At 37.3% G+C, this 26,274-nt stretch overlaps 1 long non-coding RNA gene across 1 annotated transcript; it reads left to right on the top strand.

Moving 5' to 3' along the window:
• Positions 1 to 7,588: 7,588 nt before the first annotated feature.
• LOC129635827 (uncharacterized) lies at positions 7,589 to 25,597 on the top strand. Its single transcript, XR_008706474.1, has 2 exons — positions 7,589 to 7,798; positions 25,235 to 25,597. It is a non-coding gene; the product is annotated as an uncharacterized LOC129635827 (long non-coding RNA).
• The last annotated feature ends 677 nt before the right edge of the window (positions 25,598 to 26,274 follow it).

Below are 26,274 nucleotides of genomic sequence, written 5' to 3'. Positions count from 1 at the left end.
GGAAATCCCATGGACAAAGGAGCCTGGCGGGCTACAGCCTGTGGAGTTGCAAGAATTGGACATGACTTAGTGTCTAAACCACCATCACCAAGCAAGATTTGTAGGCATACTAGAGGCCTGTTGTGGAGTGCCCTGACATCAGGGTAAAACATATCAACTTGTAAATCTTGACAGTAAACCTCCACATTTTGCTTGGTACCTGTCTGTGAATTATATTCACGACTAAATTTGGTTTGAATGCCCTCAATCACTCTTTGTGTCTTTAAAAAAACTGCCAACGATTAGAGTGGTAGAGAATCGGATTTTCCCTTAGAGAAACACAGAGCCTGCCCATACTTCTAACTCACAGAACTGACGAATAAATGTGTTGTTTTAAGTCTCTTAGTTTGTTGAAATTGTTATGATAGGAAAAAAACCTACAAAAGATACAAAAAGCAGGTCAGGACCAAATGTGCAGTCTGCAGGCACTACCAGTCTAAGGCAGCTGAAATGTTGCTCTCCTGGGGACACGTGAGTAAGAAATACTTGCATGGGAGGTATAACACAGGGGATTAGTGTCATTTGTTATATAGCATTTTTATGGCACTCTGACATTGATTGTTGCAAAGATAAACTATTATTATTTTCCTGCTAATAAAGAAGAAATCAAGGTAAAAGAGGTTAATCAACTAGATCAATGTTGCAGTTAGAATGTAGCAGAACTTGGACTAGGAGCTTGGTTGCTTTCCCTGACTCCTAGGTTTATGGATGCCACTCACAATGCCATGCTGCCTCCCACCTCTCTCTCTACACACACTTTCCCCTTTGGAAGATTAATATGGTAACATGAAGAAAAGTGATACTCTTTATGAGATTCTTTTAAAGAAAAATTGATTGGACTTTGCAACAAATGGAAATGATTAAGTGAATGGGAGAAGAAGAAAAAGGGATGAGTATGTGATTATGAAATACAGAGCTCTTCGTAGAGTTGAATAAGCGAGATAAAATTACACTTCTGGAAAGACGGACTTTTAAATTATGATGGATATGATTCTGCATGGGAGCCATTCATACAGTGAGTCGTAAAGACACGAAATACTGTCTCATGGGTTTTAGACATAAAAGAAGGTAAACTTCCTGCAGATAAACATGAAAGCAATTCCTTAGTATTCCCATATCGCTTTTAGCATACTTATGGTAGAAATCAATACTTCTGAGCAGTAATTACTATTTTCACTTACACAAACATAGAATGCCTATAACATTATATATATATATATATATATATATTCCTAATGTCATCATCGCAATGTTTTAGCTTTCACTTTATCTCACTAGAGCCATGGTCTTCTTAATTATTGAAGTCGCTCAGTCGTATGCGACTCTTTGTGACCCCGTGGGCTGTAGCCATGGTTCCCAACCCAGGGTTCGAACCCGGGTCTCCCACATTGCAGGCAGCCCCTTTACCGTCTGAGCCACCAGTGAAGCCCTCTAGTCTTCTTAGTTGTTTTATATCCATTTCTTCTGTCACCTACTGAAAGTTATGTTTTAAAACAAGGGTTGTATAACCTCAGTAACCTGTGGTGTTTTACGCATTTTCCATAGAACACAAGTGTCTCCCTAGTGTAGCTGTCATATCCCACTATTACCTAATATAAATAAACTATTAGGAATTTTTAACATTGTTCCAAAAATTCTTCACTCACACACAGGGATGCCTTACTTTCTGAACTCTTTTTCTACACCCATTCCCACACCATTGCTGTATTCTAAAATTTAAAATCTATATTTTATAAGTTAGACCATAAAATACCTCTGATTTGATGTCAACTGAAATACTTTCTCCTTTTTGAAGTTTTCTTCGATTACCTGAATAATAATAAAAACTGTATCTTGAATACAGTGATAACAATATTCTGGACTACTCAGGACATTCTTTCTTCTTGATTATAATTCTGTCTTGTCATAATATATGCCTTGGAAATTTCCTTAAGAAAGATCCAAATCTTATTTGTTTTTTTATCTCTTACACTAACTATAGCCTAATTCTGCACATATCATAAGCTCTCAATATTTGCTTAATTCAAATAAATTGGTAATTAGTGATATTTTCATACACAGAAATACGGTTTACTTATGACAGAGGCTGCTCAACTGAATAAGTGTGACTGAATGTACTTGAAATTATAGAAAATATATTTTGAAATTGTTTCCAAAGTGGCTACTAAATGTTAATGATTAGCACCCATTTTAATGAACAGATGGTGAGGAACAATCATTGGAGCCAGAGGGAACGAGTTTAGTGAAGATGTTTTGAAAGGATGGCAGATAGTCTCACAAAGTAATAAGATTTTTTTTTCCATTTTAGAAAAGCCTACTTTACAGTCTAGTTTCTTATTAGGCTTTCCAAGATGCCGCATTTGAATGATGCTGCAATGCAGCACTGTATAGATTACTGGTTTGACAGTTACCAGAGACAAGTTGTGGGAGCCACTATATGAAATGGGATGTCCTCTAGGTTCAGAGCAGCGTTCCAGAACTGAATTTTAGGTTTAGTGCACTTTTATATGAAGGAGTTGAATAAATAAGTCATTTAAATGCAGATGTTACCATTTTCTGTGCTGTTGGGGATTGGTGAAAAGTTACAATCTGTCTGGGGAAAGAACTTTGTGGCTTCTGGATAACTTTATTTCAGGGAAAGGACTTTATAAAAAAGGAACAATGTAACAGCTGCATTTCTTTGGGGGAGAAAAACAAGAACAAAAGGATGTGTAACTCAAATATAAATGTTGAGTCTCTTCAGAAGGTATACATAAAGCCTGATATTTAGAAATGTATGCATTTCATGATAGCATGATGATTTGTCTTTTAACTTTAGAAAAAGTGACAATGTTTAGCATTAATACCCAGAATTAAATAATTTTTGCTAGGTTTCATAGTGTAACTATAAAAAAGAAAAAAAAATTGACAGGCAGGATTTTGTTTTTAAAATAGATACCTTTAGAAAATTTTTATGTAATGTAAAAACTGACCTGAAACTGAAGAGAAATAAACATTCCTCTTTTATATATAGTATGTAGTCAAAATGTCAAATGGATAACTACAGTACTAATGTTTCTATTAAGCTCTATTTTCAAAGGAATATGAAAGGGTTTAAAAAGTTTAGAATTAAGCTTCATGTCAAATAAATTGATGTAATTGATAATTATGAGGCCTTGATAGTTATACAGAATCATAAGGGACCACTGGTTATAGACATTATATTTTGAGGTATTAACTTCTTGATATTCATAATGATTTGTTATTTCTATAGAGAAAATTTTAGGAAAATATATTTACTTGTCCTGAATAATGTCTTAGTAGACTTTAATTGCAGTACCTTGGTGGCTCAGTTAGTAAAGAATCCTCCTGACAATGCAGGAGACCCCAGTTTGATCCCTGGGTTGGGAAGATCCCCTGGAGGAGGGTATGGCAGCCCACTCCAGTATTCTTACCTGGAGAATCCTCATGGACAAAGAAGCCTGGGGAGCTACAGTCCATGGGGTTGCAAAGAGTCAGACATGATTGAGCAACTAAGCACAGCACGGACTTTTAATTAATAGATATTAAAAGAATCAGGCTTTCCTGGTAGCTCAGTTGGTAATGAATCTTCCTGCAATGTAGGAGACCCCAGTTTGATTCCTGGGTCAGGAAGATCTCCTGGAGAAGGGATAGGCTACCCACTCCAATATTCATGGGCATCCATGGTGGCTCAGATGGTAAAGAATCCACCTGCAATGCAGGAGACCTGGGTTGGATCCCTGGGATGCAAGGTCCCCTGAAGGAATGTATGGCAACCCACTCCAATATTCTTGCCTAGAGAATCCCCATGGACAAAGGAGCTGGACAGGCTACAGTTCATGTGTCACAAAGAGTCGGACATGACTGCGTGACTAAGCACACACAAAATAATTAGGAAAATAATGACATTTGACAAAAGAACAAACAATGGATATCTTGAGTTGAAATGAAAATAATGAGATTGATGGTGAACAAAGTATTGGTCAGGATCCCTTTAAAGGTAAGGAAAACTAAAACCAGTGTTGTAAGAAAAATTCTCTCCTGCAAGAAGGAACAAAGTGGGAAAATATTTTAAGAACAATGCCTAATGTGTAAACATTAACCTATCATCACAATGAAGATATAACCAATATAATACATTATACACATGAATATACAATGTTGAAATTTATAAAGTAAAAATGTTTATAAAGTAAAAATGAAACACAAGAAAATATCTAAAATAATATGATAGCTCTGTTTGTTTTTAACCCATTTCTTACAAATAAATGCAATAAGTAAAATAGGATAGAGGACCAGTTGATAAAACAAGTATTCTGATCATATACACTATAGTTGTAAGAAGTATGCTAAAAGTTGAGAACCATAGAAATGTAGTAGTCTAATGGGAGAAATATCAATAACCTCAGATATGCAGATGATACCACCCTTATGGCAGAAAGTGAAGAACTAAAGAGCCTCTTGATGAAAGTGAGAGTGAAAAATGACTGAGCAACTGAACTGAACTGAATGTAGCTCAACATTAAGAGAGCTAAATATATAAATCCCCACTAAACAACTGCAAAATTGTTACATCATTGTTCTCAAATTAAAAGTCACAATGATATACCACCATCTAGTCACTTAACTTCAGAGAAGGCAATGGCACCCCAGTACTCTTTCCAGTACTCTTGCCTGGAAAATCCCATGGACTGAGGAGCATGGTGGGCTGCAGTCCATGGGGTCGCTAAGAGTTGGACGTGACTGAGCGACTTCACTTTCATTTTCACTTTCATGCCTTGGAGAAGGAAATGGCAACCCACTCCAGTGTTCTTGCCTGGAGAATCCCAGGGACGGGGGAGCCTGGTGGGCTTCCGTCTATGGGGTCGCACAGAGTTGGACACGACTAAAGCGACATAGCAGCAGCAGCAGCAGTCGCTTAACTAACAGGGACTGATACTGTAGTCCTTAGTGTTTTCAGGGAAACAAGAAAACTGAAGCTCTCATATTTTAGTAGGATGGCTATAAAATGGGAAAAAAAAAAACTACTTTTAGTGTATACTTTATATGAAGCAGCAATTCTATTTTTAGGAGTTAAAACAAGAAAAAATGAAAACATATGTCATGTAAAGACTTTTACATAATTTTTGTTAACAGCTGTTACAGGTTGAATTGTGTCCCTTGAAAAATATGTTGGAAACCTGTGAATGTGATTCATTTAGAAATAGGGTCTTTGCAGATGAAATCAAGTTAATTGAGATGAGTTAATTGAGATGAGTCTAATCAAATATGACTGATGTCCTTATAATAAGGGAAAAATATCATGTGAAGACACAGCTGCACAGGGAGAACCACCTGAGGGCAGAGAGATTGGAATGAGGTATCTACAGGTCAGGGGATGCCCACAGATACCAGAAACCAGTAGCGTCAAAAACAGATTCTCCCAGAAGCAGCAGAGTGAGCATGGTCCCACCAACACCTTGATTTTCGACTTATAGACTCTGAATTTCTGTGATTTTGAGCCAAACTAATGTATTAGTTTGCTATGGCAGCCCTGGTGAACTAATACCTTAAACTTATGCACAGATCTGGGCTCTGGAAACAATCAAGCTGTTCATCTAGAATAAAAGGATAAAGAAACTATTGTTTCCATACAGTGGAATATTACTAAACAAGACAAATACCCAGGGGATGCATTGAAAACATTGATGAATCTCAGGAACATTGTTCAAAGGGGAAGAGGCCTCTTTAGGGGTGACCATGAGCATATATTATAAGCCTTTAGGTCTGCAATATAATAAGCTGAACAAAGGAAAATTTTAGTTAATAATGCATAAAATATTTCCAGCTATAATAATAAATAAATCAAGTGTCTTTTCCTTAATAACAATATACACTTTAAATTCAGCCTGTGATCATTGAATAACTATTGCCTATTAGAGATGGCAATGGATCATTTCCCTTACTTGTACTTAGTATAAGACAATGAGCACACTGTAATAGAGAACTATGTCAGAAAAAAAAATCTAAATATGTTGCAATAATTTATTGCCATTTAATTTTTTTTCAGTTAAAATTCAATTCTCCTTTTAAGAGCACACTTATCATTTCTCTTGAGGTTATCCAAAACAAAACAAAGGCAAAATATAAAATATAGTCTAAAACTCTGCAAATTACATAAAAATTTTAAAGGAACAAACCTGCAAAAGTTAGTATTGTAATGTGGTTGGTCATTACATTTGCACTGCAGTTCCTCTTTAAATATCAGAAAAATTTTACACAGCACTGGTTTTCATGGGAGAATTTGATATCCTCATTTTCAAAAAAACTATGCAAAGTCTTTTATTGTGTGCAGCATTGCATATTTCTTACCTATTTCTAAATGGATTTTAGTTTTTGTCTATGTACTACATTAACAACTTATGGAAGTTGAAAAACTTTTTTTGTTTGTTTTTTACTATGGGATATGCTTGGAGAATTAATGAATAATCTGTAGACAAATAGAGGTAGAAATGCAATGCCAAATGAACTTCTATCTTTGTGTATTTCAACATAAATAGGGGGATGTGTGTGTGCATAGTTGTTTCTGGGTTTTTGGTGACCCTATGGATTGTAGCCCACATTGGGATCCTCTGCCCATGGAATTTTCCAGGCAAGAATACTGGAGTGGGTTAACATTGGATGACATTGGGTTGACATTGGATGACATAGGCATAATTACTCAATATAGTATAATTTAAATTTGAATATTTATTTCTAAGGTTATTTGTAGTCTATAGGGAAACAAATGAAAATTATACCCCTACATACTTTTTAAAATTATATTTGGTCACAAAGCTTACAGCATATTAAGAGCTCTTTTTCAGTTATTTAAATATATCTTATTTTCACTACATATGAGTGGTGTACCTATAATTATTCTATCCTTAGTCCTTAAACACTTTTTCTTCCCCTTTAAAATGAAATCATTATTTACAACAGATCTTTCTTGGGGGAAAAAAAAAGGCAATTTGTATTTTGGACAAAAGTATATCTGTGCAAAAGACGTAGCCTTTAACAGATGGATTTATTTCAAGTCATTGATTTTGAGATTTTAAAGAAAGCAGCAGAAATGACTTCTTGGTAATTTTTATTGAATAGACTCCTATTAAAGATGGAAGGCATAGCAATAAATAACTGTAACCTTTGTGTAGCATGAGGTATTAAGGCCAAAAACTTCTCATGGGATTGAAGACAATTTTGGTGCTAATTATCCTTTTTTTCTTTATGAAATGTTAACTGTCTAAGAATTAATGGAACAAATCCTTTCAGCTAATCTAATGTTTCCAGAGTTATGTCATTCTTAAATGTCTCAGTTGTTCAATGATAATCAGTTCATTTGTACTGCCTTTTAAAGCCCGATGTCTTTTTCTTTTCCACCCTGAGACTCATAAGTCCTGCATGTTGAGCTGCATATTCCTCTCCCTTGCTTTTGATAAGGGGCGCTCATCCAAGGGCAAAATCTCACATTAAAATGTTGCTAAACTTTGAGATGTGACTGACACAGCATTATAAACCACCCTGATCTTTCCACTCACTTGCAGAGCCATCAATCCTCACACAAACGGACATTGAGATGAAACGTCCAGACAAGCGTGGAAAATGGCACCTTGTCACTGTCACGGCTGCGGTGACTCGATAGCCCTGAGAAAACCCGCAGTCGCAGCTTATTCCCCTGAGTACAAGTGCCCTGCATCGGGCCTGACCAAGACACAGCATTGTTTAGAATCGGAAGGATCAGGTAATTTCCTTGCTTTTCCCTTTTTAATAATAGAGGCTGCTATTTGCCACCATGATGAATGCTGTCATTTGTTGAAAAATTAGTTTCAGCTGCAAGGCTTAGTCTTGCGATCCCTTTAGCAATTTAAATGTCACCTGACAAGCACATCAAACACTTTCAGAGAATACAGAGAGTTCCACCCTGTTAGTAGGTGTAGGGTGAGCAAAGCAATCTCTAAATTTAATCTGACCCTTTAAAACAGTTTCCAAACATTTAATCCAATTTACAGAGAAGAAAGGCCATGCTTTTGTATAGTGAAACACAGATACAACTCAAATGATAGGAAAATAAGCTATGAGATTTACATGAATGAGAATTTTAAGTTCTAACAACTGCATTAGCAGAACAGTCTGGAGAAGGCAGCTTACCACTTAGTGTACAAGATGGTTGAGCCTTCCTGCTGCTATTGCTGCTGCTAAGTCGCTTCAGTCGTGAGCCTTCCTAGGACCATGAAAATCCAGAGTCTGGTTCAGAGATTTGCAGGAATATAAAAGTAAAGTTTGTTACTGCATCTGTTGAATTGTTTTATATGCTTAACTCACTTAAATGGTATTATTCACAAGAGGCGGATATAAAAACCACAGTGACAGCTTATCAATTTAATATAAAAACTAGAGCAACAATAAAAGAAGTTCATGGTCACAAAATGGAGAAATCTAGATGGAAGTAAATTATGAAGTAGTCATTTGGGGAAAAATATAAGCCAGGCAGGTAGAATTAATTGGCCTTTGGCCTGCCTGGATTATATGGTCATTGTCATCTCTTGAAATAGTTTTCTGCTAGAGGGACGTGCTTGGTCATCGTAGTAGAAATGGTTGTTAAACCTCATTCCTCAACAATAATGCTGACAAACTAGTTTTTCCCTGACATATTTTCTTTAGCTATCCACAGAATACTCCCTTCTGTATCTTGATTCTTTATTAAATTTAATATCATTATGAAATTGCAGTTTTATTTGACAAAATATGTCAGATTTCTGTTTTGCTCTTTCTGTTTTTCATTTAGGGAATAATTAGCTTCTTAGGTGAGTTCCACTAATACTCTATATAATTCTTTTCACATTTTATGGATATGATTACCAAGCATTTCTTAAAAAGAAGTACATGGCTAATTGCTTTCCTGGTGGCTCAGTGGTAAAGAGCCCCCTGCCAGTGCAGGAGACGTGGGTTCGATCCCTAGGTTGGGAAGATCCCTTGGAGAAGGAAATGGCAACCCACTGCAGTATTCTTACCTGGGGAATCCTGTGGAAAGAGGAGCCTGTACAGTCCATGGGGTGGCAGAGTCGGACATGACTTTAGAGTCTGAGCACACAGCATGGGCCAACTGTTAAATCACATGAGGTTTCTGTTTAAGATTACTCACCTTCCCTCAGTCATATTGAAAGTTTCTTCTAGTATTTGAGAGCCACTGAACTGGAGTATGTTTGTAGCCTAAAAGAAGTGAAATGCACTTGGCATTTCAAAAAATATTAAATTCCCAAATATACAAATTATATGCATTAGCTTCTCTCTCTCTCTCTTTTTTTTCCTTCTTCCCTGGTGGCGCAGACAGTAAAGAATCTGCCTACAATGTGAGAGATCTGGGTTTGACCCATGGGTTGGGAAGATCCCTTGGAGAAGGGCATGCAACCCACTTCAGTATTCTTGTCTGGAGAATTCCATGGATAGAGGAGCCTGGCGGGCTACAGTCCATGGGGTCACAAAGAGCCGGACATGACCAAGCAACTAATACACACATAGTTAAGTAACAATGTTGTTTTAGTTTCAGGTGTGTAGCAAAATGATTCAGCTATGCATAGTCATTTATCTATTCTTTTCCTAGCTTGTTCTTAAGGGAGAATTTTTAAAAGAAATATTTTGTAAAGTTTAAATTATGTAGAGAATTACTATCAAACTTCTTTGTCATTAAGTTCCTTTCAATATCAAATGCATCTTCCTGATGACATTAGCATAATGAAAGGCTTTGGGAAATCTTGGCAGATTGCTACAAATGTTAGTGAGGAGAAAGGCCTTTTGAATGTATTTTAAAAAGATAGAGTAGAAGTCTTGGCAGTAATTGACAGATGATACATCACCTCCATTCCCCTATCACCTGGGGTTTCTTTTGTTTTCTTATTTTGCTATTTGGATGTTTTATTTTTGCATTCAGAGTGAGAAACTCTTAGAAAAATATATTGAAAGGCAAAATAGTGGAGAATGATTTGTAAGGGGTCTGCAAATGTTGTCACATATGATTAAAAATCTACAAAATCTATAATTTTTCTTGTTAAGACAAAATTCTTGGCTTTTAGCACAACAGTAAATCTAACTTTAAATGCTTCTTTCAAGTTTACTTTTCCCTGCTTCCATTTACCCTGAAGTTGATAATAGGGGTGTGTTTCTGCTAACTGAAGGAGGTTTTAGACTTTCCCTGTTCTTATTCATGGCAGTCCTCTCTTTCCAAGTGCCAGGTTGAACATTCCTCTTTCTCTGAAGGCTCCCTCGATGCCTTTTCTATGCGTTCCCTACATTTATAGGCACTAAAGTTTTCTATTAACACATGTCCTTAGTCACTCATGTCCACCTCTTTGCAATACAACGCACTGTAGCCCACCAGGCTCCTCTGTCCATGCAGATTCTCCAGGCAAAAATACTGGAGTGTGTTTCCATGCCCTCATTCAGGGTATCTTTCAAACCCAGGGATCTAACCCAGGTCTCCCCCATTGCAGATGGATTCTTTACCAACCTAGCCACCAGGGAAGCCCAAGAATACTGGAGGGGGTAGCCTATCCCTCCTCCAGGGGATCTTCCCAACCTCCTGCATTGCAGACAGATTCTTTACCAACTGAGCTTCCAGAGAAGCCCAGCAGTTTTTTCATTATATAACAGTAACTTGTATAAATAACCTAACTTTCTCAGTTGAGTACCGATATCCCTTTAGGTATTTGAAAGTGTCATTTACTCTTACTTCACTAAGAGTAAGAGTGAACGTGAAATGACTAGTGAAATACAATGTCTGCACCTGGCCACTGTTCAATAATTCTTTGGTGTAGTAAGGAATGGGCTTCCCTGGTGGACCAGTGGGAAAAGAATCCATGGGCAATGCAGGAGCCCCAGGAGATGTGGATTTGATCCCTAGGTTGGGAAGATCCCCTGGAGAAGGTCATGCAACCCACTCCAATATTCTTGTTTGGAGAATCCCACGGGTAGAGAAGCCTGGCAGGCTACAGTCAACAGGATTGCAAAGAGTCAGACATGACTGAAGCGACTTCGTGCACACGCACGTAGTAAGGAATAATTAGATGAAGGGATAACAACATGAAGACTATATCTCTTCAGAGCCTTCACTTAAAATTCAGTCTTTATCTCCAGTGCTTGTGAACAATTTAATTTCCAAAAAATTAATTTAATTTCGTATTTTAATGAGTATGTGCAAATGCATTCTGCTTTCTCATCTTTTTCTGCCTGAAATGGTTTATCTTCCTTACCTACTGTGACTATATAAAACTTATAGAATAGCAATAGATTTGATAGACATAGCAATATCCTGATAAACATCACTGTCTATTTTCCTTAACTTTTGCAACTTACCAAGGAAGGAAAGATGTTGTTGCTTTGTGGATATGTTCTATGAGTGAGTTTTGGACCTACTAGTGTTTTTTGTTTTTTGTTTTCTCAAATCTACTGTATACCACATCTTTCTGCAGAATTTCACCTTTTTAATAGTTTCCAGCCCCTTTCCCCCGGGTTTATTCTTCTTATCCCAGTTTTTCTCCTGTTATCTGTCCCTCTGTTCCGGCCAATGGTCTGCCACTTGACTGCTGCTTTGAACTGTGCCATTTCACATGTGACTCCAGTCCATCCTGGCCAGGAACTGAAGGCCCACCCTAAACTTGGACTCTCTTTTCCTCATTATCCAGAGCCCTGTCACCAAAAAGCAAGCACTTTCCTACAAGTCCAGCCCCATCCAACCTGGGAGAGAGAATCACACATTCAGGTTACTATGAAAATAAAGTGTTACCCTTACTTGAGTGCCAGCTGTGCCTCAGAATTGATGTAGACACTGGGGAAGCAAAATGAGGAAAACTTTCAGGAAGACCACGCTCTTGGAACTTAGAGTCTAGTCTGGGGAGAGCAGAGCAAAGAACAAAAATATAAATAAATAAATATTAATTGTTATAAATTGTATGGAGAATATATGGCAAAATATAATGCATGATTTGGGGAGGAGACATGACACATATGAAAATTTTGAAACACCTCATTGATGAAACTCTGAACAGAAGGAAGAGGTTCCAGATGGGTAAGACAGCAAATCCGAAGACTTTAAAGTGGGTATCATCTAGAAAAGGAGAAAATGCAAGGGTGTTTAACAGAAGCCCATGCCCTGGGTCTTCTGAGATTCCACTCTGCTGTAGCTGAGCCCTTGCTCAGTGAGTGCTTGTTTAAATTTCTCAGCGGCAGTATCATTACAGACGCACGGCCACTGCTTCTGGAAGCGTTCACCCCATATTCACGTAACCGGATTGCCCATGCTGTGTGTAAATCCCAAACTCTCCTTGTTCAGACCGAGTCTTGTGGTTTCCATTCCAAGTACATCAACTACAGCCAGAGGGCATCCAGATGCACTTTCGGCACCAAGACTATGCTTCCTTTTGCACTCATGTTCACATATTTGTGTTTATTTGCACACAGAAACATATATTTTAACAAGTTCAAATGCTCTTTTCATTTGTCCATATTGCTACAATCTCTCTAAATTTTAGAGGTTATGTAATTTCATCTATCTGTGTAAATATACCTGTCTATTGTATGTAATCAGATGAGATGGAATCAGGATGAGGTGAGCTGAGTTCTGATGTGTAGACTGTTAATTATATTTTATATACAGGTTAGTTAAGTAAAACCAAGATGTCATTTAAACTCATGAGGTTGTTAAGAGGAATAAAACACATATGTTGCAGTGTTTGATGTGGCTGTTTTAATACCTGCTCCTTTAGTTATGGTAAATCAGGGTTTATCTATTAAAAATGCAAAGAATTCTGTGATCTGACTCCTGGAACTAATGTATATGGCGATTAAATTTGGAAAGAATTTGCTGTACCTGTGACTATGTATTAGTTATGAATGGGCTGATCAAACATTCTAATTCTTTTACTTAAATAAGGAGAAAGAGTTTAAATATGGTAAGGCATTATCTTATTCACTTCTAGTTGTTACTCAAAAAAATAATTGCCTAATACACATATCATGGAAAAATGGTGATGTTTTAAAATATGCTTCCAAAAATTATCTTAATTTGACAGAAAAAACCACCAGGAATCAAAACTAGGTCTAGAGAACATATTAACACTTTTAAAAGTGTCTTATGATTTAAGGTTGGTTTAACTGGATAGCATTATCTAAAAGTCCTCAAATATGATTGATGGAAACATTAAAGAAGTCTTTCATCTCAAACTTCAAATAGAAATGGTACATTGAAAAAAAGGTAGGCCATGTAGCCTTCCCTACGGAGTCAGAAATCCTTAATACTTTGAGACCTTAACTTCACAAATTATTTAATAAAGTCTGTAACACAACACTCCTAATATTTGTATAATTGCATACTCTCAGTAAAGGGCTCTGTCTTCAGGCTTGTGATGTTCAGACTTACATGTCTTTAAACACATACTAGTTTTGAACACACAATCCTAACATTACCTGACCTCAGTAAGGTAATGGTTTTTCTCACCACCTAGAAGCCTTTATTAATCCCATCAAGAAAGGTAGTAATTAAGTGAGCACCCAAGAATGCAGTCTCTTGGGTGACTTTTGCTCACCAAATGAAAAGTGCTCACCAATGATATTAAATATAGAAGCAAATCTGCATTAGAAACTGAACAATATTTGCAGTCAAGCAGAGACTTGTTAAGGGAAAATGCCTTTGCCAGATTCTACATAGAGGAAGTGACTGCCTAAACATTTTTCTCTGCGTTGCATTAACTAACCCAAAGAGAAAACCACTTGACTCCTTGGACAAGGATGATATTCATGTTGGAAATCTACATTTTTAAAGACATATACAAAAACTCTATGTTTGCCCCCCTCCCCTTTCTGTAAGGTAAAGGGAATTTTCAATGTATGTAGAAATCCTAAATAGATCTTATAATAACAATTGTATAATATTAAGTTAAACATTCATTTTCTTTGCACTGGCTCATAGAAGGAATGAATGTGTTCACATCATTATTGGCTACCTAAGAAAGATGATGTTTTTCCATTTAATTAGTAACAGCTGAAATCAGCATATGTTCTTTATGTAATAAGTTACATAAAATCCACCCCTGTTTTGGGTAAGACAATTGCCCCAGTAGGCTGGAGAATGACATGATAGTATAATATTCCACCATGCACATAGAGTTTTCTCAACTAAGATTTGTTAAATAATGACTCTACCAAACTGAATACTAGATACTGCAGAAATTATCATAAAGCTGATAAAGTTCACAGAGTCCATGGATTTTAACTCTTCTGGTATTAAATGGGCTTGACTCCCCCTTGGGCTGGTTTTTGTAAATTTAGCTTACAAAAGAAAAATCAGGAAGTTTATTGACTGCATAGATTCTTTTTGTTTTATATCTTGTTCATATCTTCCATGTAACATCACAGGAGATAATCATTAATTTGATAAATATTAATTAAAAATCTCCTATAAGCAAAAAAAGAAAGAGAAAAATAAAATGATTCAAAAAATATTTTTTCAAAGAGCCAGCAATTTTAGCATGAGAAGTAAAGCATATATAATTTAAATACAAAGAAGAAAACAAAGTTTTATATATATAGTATTTACTGTTGTTGGAATTTAGAGGACTAAATCATTCCAGTTATAGAAGTCAAGGTAAGTCTCACAAACTTTAATGTTAAACAAGATACCTAATATATATAGATAGGGGTGTGTGTGTGTGTGTGTGTGTGTCTGTGTGTATATCTTCAAAGTATTTATGCCTTCTGAACAAAAAAGCCTATATTTTCTTTCATTTTACTAAAACTGTCTATTTATTTTACTACATTTGGGAAAGCATTCTTGCCAGTAGGATATAGTGTTTTTATGACTTTGGGGTTATTCTTTGTATTTTTAGGTTTTCCAGTTCAACTTGACCAGCATAATTCAAATAGCCACTTTGGAATGTAGACTGCTTAAGCCAAGGAATGTCCCACATACTGTGGTTATATAATGTAATTATTATTAATCAATTAGCAAATATTAATATGATATCATAGTTGATGCTATATACTAAAAAAGTCACGTTTATAAAATGCCTTTTATATAACAAGCACCATTCTCCTTTCTTGAAATAAAATGGTTTAAAATTAATTATAGGATTAAAACCCCTTGTTTGGCAACCCACTCCAGTATTCTTGCCTGGAAAATGCCATGGATGGAGAAGCCTGGTAGGCTACAGTCCATGGGGGTCACAAAAGAGTCAGACATGACTGAACGACTTCACTTTCACTTTCTTTCACTTTCAAGCGGGACTTATGGTAAAGCTCATCCTATCTCATAACTGCAATGTCTTCATTTGACCTACTCCTACTTACTTTTCAAAACACTATAAGTCACCTCTTCCAAAACGTTTTTCCTTACATTACCCAATGCCTATGGGAATGATACACCTTTTCTAACATAGCTGGGGGCTTGACACTTTCCTTGTGTTCATCATATTTGTACTGTATTATCAGAACTGACCAACTTATTCTGTCTTGAATTAGCTTTAGGATGACATGGTCAAGTTACTTAAAGGTTATTAGCTTCAGTACTCTCTTCTTCCACATGGATACAGTAAGAATAATCACTCAAATTGTACATAGTTATTGTGAGGATTACACAAGCTAATTGTGTAGGACTTATCACAGAGTCTGATGATATTAAAGAATCAATAAATACTCCAGCATGAATATATGGTGAATGAAGGAATTCTGAGGGACTCAGTTCATTCTTCGTTACTGGGCTCAATTCCTGCCTCCTTCGTTTCTGTTCATTACGAAGCTTATTGAGTCCCTATCCTCTGAGAACCAATTCTGCTTCTTCATTGAGCACAGTCTGAGACCCAGAATAGTATTTCTAAATTAACTCCATGCACTTTACTGGTGGCAGTCAATCTAATGCAGAGAAAGTTTCATGTTCGGATATTCATTAGCTATTTACAACCAGAAATGATCACCAGGGGAACAATGGTTTGATCTCTTGATTTGATTATTTAGTATTTCTATGTTTCAGGTTCTGTAGCTGTATTTTATAAACATTTCCTTAATCTTCACAACAATCATGTGGTACTTATTTCTAGACCAAAACAAAACTAAAGTGAGGCTCAGAGAGATAAAATGATTTTTATAAGATCACTCAATTAGAGGTTTGAAACTAGCCTGAATTCAAAAGTCCACTAAGCCACATGTTTCATGGTCTCATTTGTTTTTCATTCTCTATTTTCCCCACCCAGAATGTTTCAAAAATATTTTGGGGATTATATGCTAGATATTTTGAAAAAACTCAGCAGGTAATTAAAATAGTGCCTGAAAATATTCCAACACACTGAGACCATAGTGAGCAACATTAGAGGGGGTTGTTTTGTTTTACATAGAAGGAAAAATAAATGTTAATTACTTTGGAGTTTCTATGAAAGAGGCATTCAGTTTGTTTTTCTTTGGTACAAACCATTGTCAATATGTTACTCAAGCAAGGCTCAAAATTAGGAAGCATGAAGTGTTTCCCATTCCTGTTTCTAGGGCTTATACAAATGACAGAACTGGTCAACCAGTCTCTTCAAGCCAAATCTGATGCTTAGTGGAGTTCATGTCTCCATGACCTCTTTTCTACAAAACTTTTCACTTGCCATAAATTGTAGACAACCATACAATTCTTATGATAAATGCAGTTTACTACCTAAAAATTACCCTTGTCAATAATGTTCAACCAACATTGATATGTGTCAACATTGAGCTATAAAAGAGAGATTTAGAAGCCTCCCTGTCTGTCTGTATATCTATCTAAGATGTCTGCATGTATTTTTTGAAATACAATATACATATATACTTCAAAATATTTTAAAATATATTCTCCTTTTAGTTCAGTTCAGTCGCTCAGTCGTGTCCGATTCTTCATGACCCCAGGAACTGCAGCACGACAGGCCTCCCTGTCCATCACCAACTCCCAGAGTCCACCCAAAACAATGTCCACCAAGTCAATGATGCCATCCAACTGTTTCATCCTCTGTCGTCTCCTTCTCCGCCTGCCCTAATCTTTCCAAGCATCAGGGGCTTTTCCAATGAGTCAGCTCTTTGCATCAGGTGGCCAAAGTATTGGAGTTTCAGCTTCAACATCAGTCCTTCCAATGAACACCCAGGACTGATCTCCTTTAGGATGGACTGGTTGGATCTCCTTGCAGTCCAAGGGACTCTCAAGAGTCTTTTCCAACACCACAGTTCAAAAGGATCAATTCTTCAGTGCTCAGCTTTCTTCCCAGTCCAACTCTCACATCCATACACTACCACTGGAAAAACTATAGCCTTGACTAGACAGACCTTTGTTGGCAAAGTAATGTCTCTGCTTTTGAATATGCTATCTAGGTTGGTCATAACTTTCCTTCCAAGGAGTAAGCGTCTTTTAATTTCATGGCTGCAGTCACCATCTGCAGTGATTTGGGAGCCCATAAAAATAAAGTCAGCCACTGTTTCCACTGTTTTCCCATCTATCTGCCATGAAGTGATGGGACTGGATGCCATGATCTTAGTTTTCTGAATGTTGGGCTTTAAGCCAACTTTTTCACTCTCCTCTTTCACTTTCATCAAGAGGCTTTTTAGTTCTTCACTTTCTGCCATAAGGGTGGTGTCATCTGCATATCTGAGGTTACTGATATTTCTCCCAGCAATGTTGATTCCATCCTGTGCTTCCTCCAGCCCAGCATTTCTCATGATGTACTCTGCATATAAGTTAAATAAGCAGGGTGACAACATACAGCCTTTACGTACTCCTTTTCCTATTTCGAACCAGTCTGTTGTTCCATATCCAATTCTAACTGTTGCTTCCTGACCTGCATACAGGTTTCTCAAGAGGCAGGTCAGCTGCTCTGGTATTCTCATCTCTTTCAGAATTTTCCACAGTTTATTGTGATCCACACAGTCAAAGGCTTTGGCATAGTCAATAAAGCAGAAATAGATGTTTTTCTGTAACTCTCTTGCTTTTTCAATGATCCAGCGGATGTTGGCTATTTGATCTCTGGTTCCTCTGCCTTTTCTAAAACCAGCTTGAACATCAGGAAGTTCATGGTTCACATATTGCTGAAGCCTGGCTTGGAGAATTTTGAGCATTACTTTACTAGCGTGTGAGATGAGTGCAATTGTGTGGTAGTTTGAGCATTCTTTGGCATTGCCTTCCTTTGGGATTGGAATGAAGACTGACCTTTTCCAGTCCTGTGGCCACTGCTGAGTTTTCCAAATTTTCTGGCATATTGAGTGCAGCACTAATCTACAAATAATGACAATTAAGTTGTTACCATTCTACCGTATATGGTTTAGATAAACAGTTTAGTGTTGTTTGTTTAGTTGTTAAGTCGTGTCTGTCTCTGCTATCCTCTGTCTATGGGATTTCCCAAGCAGGAGTACTGGAGTGGGTTGCCATTTCTTCTCCAGGGGATCTTCCCAACCCAGGGATTGAACCTGTGTCTCCTGCACTGGTAGGTGGGTTTTTTTTTGTTTTTTGTTTTTTTTTTTACCACTGAGGCACCAGGGAAGCCCTTAGATGAAAGAAGGACAAATTATTGTGACTATATTGCTGATATATGTAGCTGTGAATTAAGTGATAAGTGACTGATGACAAGCAGAATTTACACGAAATTGGAATAGAAATTTATTTAGCAGAATTCTCATTTCCTTTTCTCATTCATTACCTGGATATACTGGGAGGCTTGTTCCATTCATGAAGAGTGTACTACTATGGACAGCACAGACATGATCACATTAAAAGTATTGGAACAGGATTTCTTGTACCATTGCTTTCAATGGGATAATTTAATTTGAATTTATTTACCTTCTTGGTAGTTTGGTATGTGTGTGTGTGTGTGTGTGTGTGTGTGTGTGTGTATATATATATAGTATCCTATTTACTGAGCAGAAGCAAGTAATGTGTGTGGTATTTTGCACCCTTTTATACACGTCCAGATCTATGGCTTTTATTTATTTCTTCTCTGCAGTTTTCAATGGGAAGGTAGCAACTGGTTACCCCAGATAAAGTATTTTAAATTACTATTTGAAGATATTTCTTCCTATATTATTGAGCTACAATATTTTATTCTCATTATACTCTGTGGTGATTTCTTATGATCATATATATTCTCTTTCGAGCTAAGCTTTGAAGGCAAGCTGTCAAACAGTGATAGTCTGGCCTGTGCTTTGAGCTTTTCCTGTGTATACAGACGAGTCACCCCTCAGAGTTGCACATTTACTGCCATCTAGTGATTGAATCGGAGAAGGCAATGGCACCACACTCCAGTACTTTTGCCTAGAAAATCCCATGGACGGAGGAGCCTGGTAGGCTGCAGTTCATGGGGTCGCTAGAGTCGGACACGACTGAGAGACTTCACTTTCCCTTTTCACTTTCCTGCATTGGAGAAGGAAATGGCAACCCACTCTAGTGTTCTTGCCTGGAGAATCCCAGGGACGGGAAGCCTGGTTGGCTGTCACCTATGGGGTCGCACAGAGTCGGACACGACTGAAGCGACGCAGCAGCAGCAGCAGCAGTGATTGAATAATAAATATATCCTGCGTGCTTAAGTTACTATTGTTTTATTTTTTACCATAGTGACATCCTGCGTGCTTAAGTTACTATTGTTTTATTTTTTACCATAGTGACACTGAACCAAAGAATGATAAAAAATGTGAACTGAGTAGTCATGCAGACTAATGCAAGAAGAAACTCAGGAGCTTGGAGAATAAATTTCCATCACCATTATGGGTTTGAGTCAGGATTTGACATCTTTTCTACTTATATCCAATGGCACCCCACTCCAGTACTCTTGCCTGGAAAATCCCATGGACGGAGGGGCCTGGTGGGCTGCAGTCCATGGGGTCGCTTGGAGTCGGACATGACTGAGCGACTTCACTTTCCCTTTTCACTTTCATGCATTGGAGAAGGAAATGGCAACCCACTCCAGTGTTCTTGCCTGGAGAATCCCAGGGATGGCGGAGCCTGGTGGGGTCTCACAGAGTCGGACACAACTGAAGCGACTTAGCAGCAGCAGCAGCTACTTATATCCTATCCAGTGTTCCTTTTTACCCCACTGATCTCATCGTCTGACTTGATCATGTTGTCTTTTCCTTAGCTATTTCACTTCAAAAGATTTAGCGTTAAAATGCTATTTTCCATGTCGCTGCTCTAGTGTCTAGAAAATTATGGGGACTTTTCAATTATGAAGCAACAGCCAAAATGACAAGATTTTATTGACTGAGTTTATATATTGAAAACAGACATTTCTCCAAAGAAGACATACAGATGGCTAACAAACACATGAAAAGATGCTCAACATCACTCATTATCAGAGAAATGCAAATCAAAACCACAATAAGGTACCATTTCACACCAGTCAGAATGGCTGCAATCCAAAAGGCTACAAGCAATAAATGCTGGAGAGGGTGTGGAGAAAAGGGAACCCTCTTACACTGTTGGTGGGAATGCAAACTAGTACAGCCACTATGGAGAATAGTGTGGAGATTCCTTAAAAAACTGGAAACTGAACTTCCATACTGCCCAGCAATCCCACTGAATTGAAAGAGACACGTGTACCCCAATGTTCATTGCAGCACTGTTTATAATAGCCTGGACATGGAAGCAACCTAGATGTCCATCAGCAGATGAATGGATAAGAGAGCTGTGGTACATATACACAATGGAGTATTACTCAGCCATTAAAAAGAATACATTTGAATCAGTTGTAATGAGGTGGATGAAACTGGAGCCTATTATACAGAGTGAAGTAAGTAAGCCAGAAAGAAAAACACCAATACAGTATACTAACGCATATATATGGAATTTAGAAAGATGGTAACGATAACCCTGTATGCGAGACAGCAAAAGAGACAGATGTATAGAACAGTCTTTTGGACTCTGTGGGAGAGGGCGAGGGTGGGATGATTTGGGAGAATGGCATTGAAACATGTATAATATCGTATATGAAACGAATCGCCAGTCCAAGTTCGATGCATGATACTGGTTGCTTGGGGCTGCTGCACTGGGACGACCCAGAGGGATGGCACGGGGAGGGAGGAAGGAGTGGGGTTCAGGATGGGGAACATGTGTACACCTGTGGCAGATTCATGTTGATGTAGGGCAAAACCAATACAATATTGTAAAGTAATTAACCTCCAATTAAAATAAATAAATTTATATTAAAAAAATAAAATAACCTCAGTAAATATTTCAAATATGTGTTTTAAAAGGGGTAAATTATAGTGGTGAGAATGACTCTATGTTGACAAATTTCATTGCTTAGAAATCTTAAGCTACTTCAGTAGGATTTTCATTTTTTAATGAACATATTATTCTTACACTGTTTTGGTAAGCAATTTTCTTAGATACAAGGCTTAAGTCTATATTTATTGCTGAAAAAATCTGATATATACAGTTTGCAGCAGACATCTTTAATAAAATATTTAAAAGTGAAATAAGTAAGCAATACGTTTAATTCATATGTAAATGGATATTGACCAAAAAGGCAAATTTAAATTATGTTGTTTAGAAGACCAGACATAACATTTTAAAATTCGGTTGTTTTTCAGAATTGAATAAGCACAACAACTCTTGTTCCTAAGTCCTGCTTAAGTGTCTCAAATTTATTTACCTTTTTCTGTAAACCTGAAGATATACATCTAATATATATTTGAAAAATGCATACCCATGGAATTTATCTAATTGCCCCAACCTTTTTTTTTTTCCCCCAAGTAATCTGACTTGGTATCTGAAAATAAGAAAATAGCAGCAAATTTTGGAGTATCTGCCTCATTGGGGGAAAAAAAAACAAAACCTGGTACCTTGAGGTAGCAATTTTTGGGCTTTTTTTCCCCCAAAACTGACTGAGGTAATTTTGTTGTTTATCATACAGCTCTTAGATGAAGTGCAGCTGATGTCACATTTCATTGAGTTCGTTCACAGAATCTGCCACAGGCAAAGCAGCAACATAAATGTAGTAGCGAGTCTCAGAGTCTGTGTGGACTTGAATAAACTGGAGATTTCAATACGTTCAGTAGATCTGGAGTAGAGTTCAATAGTCTGGGTTTTTAGTTAGTTTCTTAAATCAATTTTGAGAACAATTATTACGTTTCTTTTTCTAATTCCTCCATCAACTGTCTATCCTGAACCTTCTTGTGGCTTCCACATCTCAGGGGAAGAGAACTAAGCATAATTCTTTTTTTTTTTTTCTTCATAGAAGAGAATTAAACATAATTTTAATTTTTAAGCACAGAAGATACTTAAATATAATTTTAATGTTTAAGCAAAAACTGTGGTGTTAGGGGCTAAAAAATACCAGAAATTATTGCATGAGAAGAAGCTGCAAAGCCAGACTGAAAAAAAATGATATTCAAGACTATGACCTCAGAGGCGAGGGTGGGATGATTTGAGAAACTAGCATTGCAACATACACTTGACCATATGCAAAATAGATGACCAGTGAAAATTTGATGCATGGAGCAGGGCACCCAAAGCTGGTGCTCAGGGACAACCCAGAGGGATAGGGTGAGAAGGGAGATGGGAGGGGGGCTCAGGAATGGGGGTCACATGTACACCTATGGCCAACATCATGTTGATGTTTGGCAAAAAACCATCACCATACCGTAAAGCAATTATCCTCAAATTAAGAACAATCAATTACTTTTAAAAAAAGACATGACCTCAGGATCCAAGCCGACTGGCATCACACCTGACCTCTGAAGCTCAGCTGCTGTGTGACATTGTGCGGGTGTGTCAATGGTCAGCTTCCTCAAATGGAAGTGCCCCTCAGAAAGGTCCAGGGCATTAAATACGTTACTATGTGTAAGGTCTCCAGGCACACCGTTTTCCTCAGAGTATAATGGCATTTTACTAATGTAATTAATATGTTAAAGTAATGAATTAACACTTCATCGATATTTATTTCTTATAATTAAGCTGAAAGAGGTTTCTGATGTAAACCAGTTCGTTTGAGTTTTGAGTCTACTGGAGTAGACTCACCTTTGGGCCTGCCTTCTGGGAACTGTGTGTGTCCTGTCCTCTCGAAGCTGCTACAGACTCTGAATTTAACAGATCAGGCAGTGACTGTGCTCAGTTCCAAAGTCCTTATGGTGACTAGTGTGGGATGTTATAGTATGTATTAGCTGGTTTTCTATAATTACATTTAATGTGATAATTTACCTAAAATGATTAAATGAGTAACAATATTTGTAAGCTACGTTTTTGTTTTCCTATTCAGTGTTTATAGACATAGCAAACATACATATAAGTGTATGTACATATGTTTAGTACATACCGCAAAATAGTAGCTTTAATATTCTGGATAATTCGAGATCTCAAAGATATCCAATCACCTTTAGAAGGTTTACATTGCCAGTAATTGTAGTATGTCCCTTGACTCTATTTCTGAACACTCAACCTACTTAAATGCCATATTCAAATAATTGGGATGTTTTGCCAATAGTCCATTAGTTTTGAAGTATATGAACCTAATGTTACAAGTACAAAAATCAATATGCTCCTGTTTCCATTCTGTTACTTTACAAAATATATATATTTTTGAGAAAAGCACCATGGTTTGCAGATCATATAAACTCAACAATTAATTGAGTTCAATAAAACTGATAACTATGAACTTAGAAAAGTTTTAAAGTAAAATCTCAAAACATAAATATCAAATAACTGTAGAAACTAAAACATGAGCACACTCTTATGCTGATTCGTACTACCATGGTTATCACAGACAACTGGGGGCCTCAACAAAGCCATGCTTTCTCCTTCTTTCCTGATGACAGAACCTGAATTTTGCTTATATGTTCTTCCATCGGTTCTGTGAACGTTGGCCTCGTCCCTAGTTTCATAGGATGCGTGTGTGAGTGCTAAGTCAGTTCAGTCCTGTCCAACTCTGTACAACCCCACAGACGGTAGCCTGCCAGGCTCCTCTGTCCATGGAATTCCCCAGGCAAGAAGCCTGGAGTGGGTCACCATGCCCTCTTCCAGGGGACCTTCCTGACACAGGGATCCTACCCACATTGGTCGTCTTGTGTTTTGGCAGGTGGGTTCTTTACCACTAGCGCCGCCTGGGAAGTCCAGTTTCATAGGATAAATACTGATTATTCTAAGCTAGTATAGGTGAAAATGTTTGAAAAATGGTCTCTGGCAGTTGGTGCATAGAGAGGTGATATCTGAGCTACTGTAGCCATGCTGTGATGCATACTTCCACCAGCAAAACCTGGGTCTTTTGATGATGATGGTGGTGATACTCCAGCTGGTGCTCCTGCCACTGCTGCTGAGCCACGGTTTAATCAAATTCTGCAACTGGATCTTGTGCAGCTTCTTCTGAGAGATACTAAATATCTTTAGTTTTTGAAAAAAAAAACTTTGTTATACTAGTCACGTTTTCTCCTAAAACTCAGGCTCATTGATTTTTGTCCATATACTTTATTTAGTTGGGTAATTATTAACAAAATGAAATTTGGTAAAATCATGAAAGCACCAGTAACTCATATCTGGCAATCCCTAGTCCATATCAAAATGAGATTTAAATATTTCTTAAAACATATAGAAAAGTGCTAGATACAACGGTGTGGTTTTAAATTATTATATACTTAGAGAGGGATTTTCCTGCTGGCTCAATGGTAAAAGAATCTGCCTGTCCATGCAGGAGACATGGATTCCATCCCTGGGTTGGGAAGATCCTTTGGAGAAGGAAATGGTAACCCACTCCAGTATTCTTGCCTGGGAATATCCCATGGACAGAGGAGCCTGGCTGGCTACAGTCTATGGGGTCACAAATAGTCAGGCATGAATTAGTGACTAAACAACAACAACAAATAATTAGAGAATGTGAATTACCTAATCCTGAGGGACCAAGTGCTGCTATCATTTTTTTAATATTATCATTTTAATTGTGCTCAGTGCAGATCATGTGAAAATTATGTGTTTCTACCTTTACCCAATTATTTTCTCCTTCACAGGATCACTTTAATTTTAGTTTCATGGTAATCAGCCATGGATATATTAGTTTAAAACAAACAAAACATGTCATGGGAGTTACTACAGATGGTTTGCAGGTAGAAAATATAAAAATTCATCATAACCAAACATTTCATCTTGTGGTGGGTAGAAAAATGGCCACCCCAAAGATGTTCATGTTTTAACCCATAGAATCTATGACTCTGTTAGGTTACAGAGCAAAAGATAATTAAAATTATAAACAACTAAACTTAAGATAGTAATATTTTCCTGGATGATCTGGATGACCCTATTATACCCACAAGAGCCCTTGCAAATGAAAGAAGAGGTGGAAGAGGGAGAACCAGAGAGATGGCAGCATGGAAAAGACTAACTTTGAAGATGGAGAAAGAAATCCATCAGTCAAAGAGAGCAGGAATCCTCTAGAAGTGGAAAAAGGCAGGAAAATGGATTTTCCTCTGAACACCTAGAAATACAGCCCAGCAAGAACCTTGATTTTAAAACACTGAGAGCTGTGTTAAACATGTGAACTCCGGAACTGTAAGATAATAAATGCTGTTGTTCAGTTGCCAAGTCATGTCCGACTCTTTGTGACCCCATGGACTGCACACACCAGGCTCCTCTGTTCTCCACTATCTCCCTGAGTTTGCTCAAATGTGTGTTCATTGAGTTAGTGATGCTATCCAACCATACCATCCTCTGTCTCCCCCTTCTTTTGCCTTCACTCTTTCCCATTAGTCTTTTCCAATGAGTTGTCTCTTCTCATCAGGTGGCCAAAGAGAGCTACAGCTTCAGCATCAGTCTTTGCAATAAATATTCAGGGTTAATCTCCTTTAGGATTGACTAGTTTGATCTCCTGCTGTCCAAGAGACTCTCAAAAATTCAAGGGAAGTCCAGGAAAGCCCAACTGAGCACATACATTTGTGGTAATTTATTTATAACTCAGTCAAATCATATGTTTGATGAAAAATTGTTGTGATAGAGAAGCTATAGTGTTTATAAGGTATCTTTTCTATATTTATTATGTGAAACATTTTAGTGACTTGCAAAATTAAAATCATAAGCCAAATCATGAAGATGGAAGCTATTTCATGAAAAACTGAGAAGAAATATTTTTGACACTACTGACAGATTTTTTTAAAAAGGCAAATAGGATATAAGTGCTTATAATGACAACATGTAACACATTTTGGTTGTTTGTAATTTGTAACCCATTTGTAATAGTGTTTTTGTAAAGACACACCTCTTGA

The sequence above is a fragment of the Bubalus kerabau genome, chromosome 21 (assembly GCF_029407905.1).
Source record: "Bubalus kerabau isolate K-KA32 ecotype Philippines breed swamp buffalo chromosome 21, PCC_UOA_SB_1v2, whole genome shotgun sequence".
Classification (NCBI taxonomy): Eukaryota; Metazoa; Chordata; class Mammalia; order Artiodactyla; family Bovidae; genus Bubalus; species Bubalus kerabau.
The sequence above is the reverse complement of the archived record's forward strand: the minus strand, read 5'-3'. Positions and strand labels throughout refer to the sequence as shown.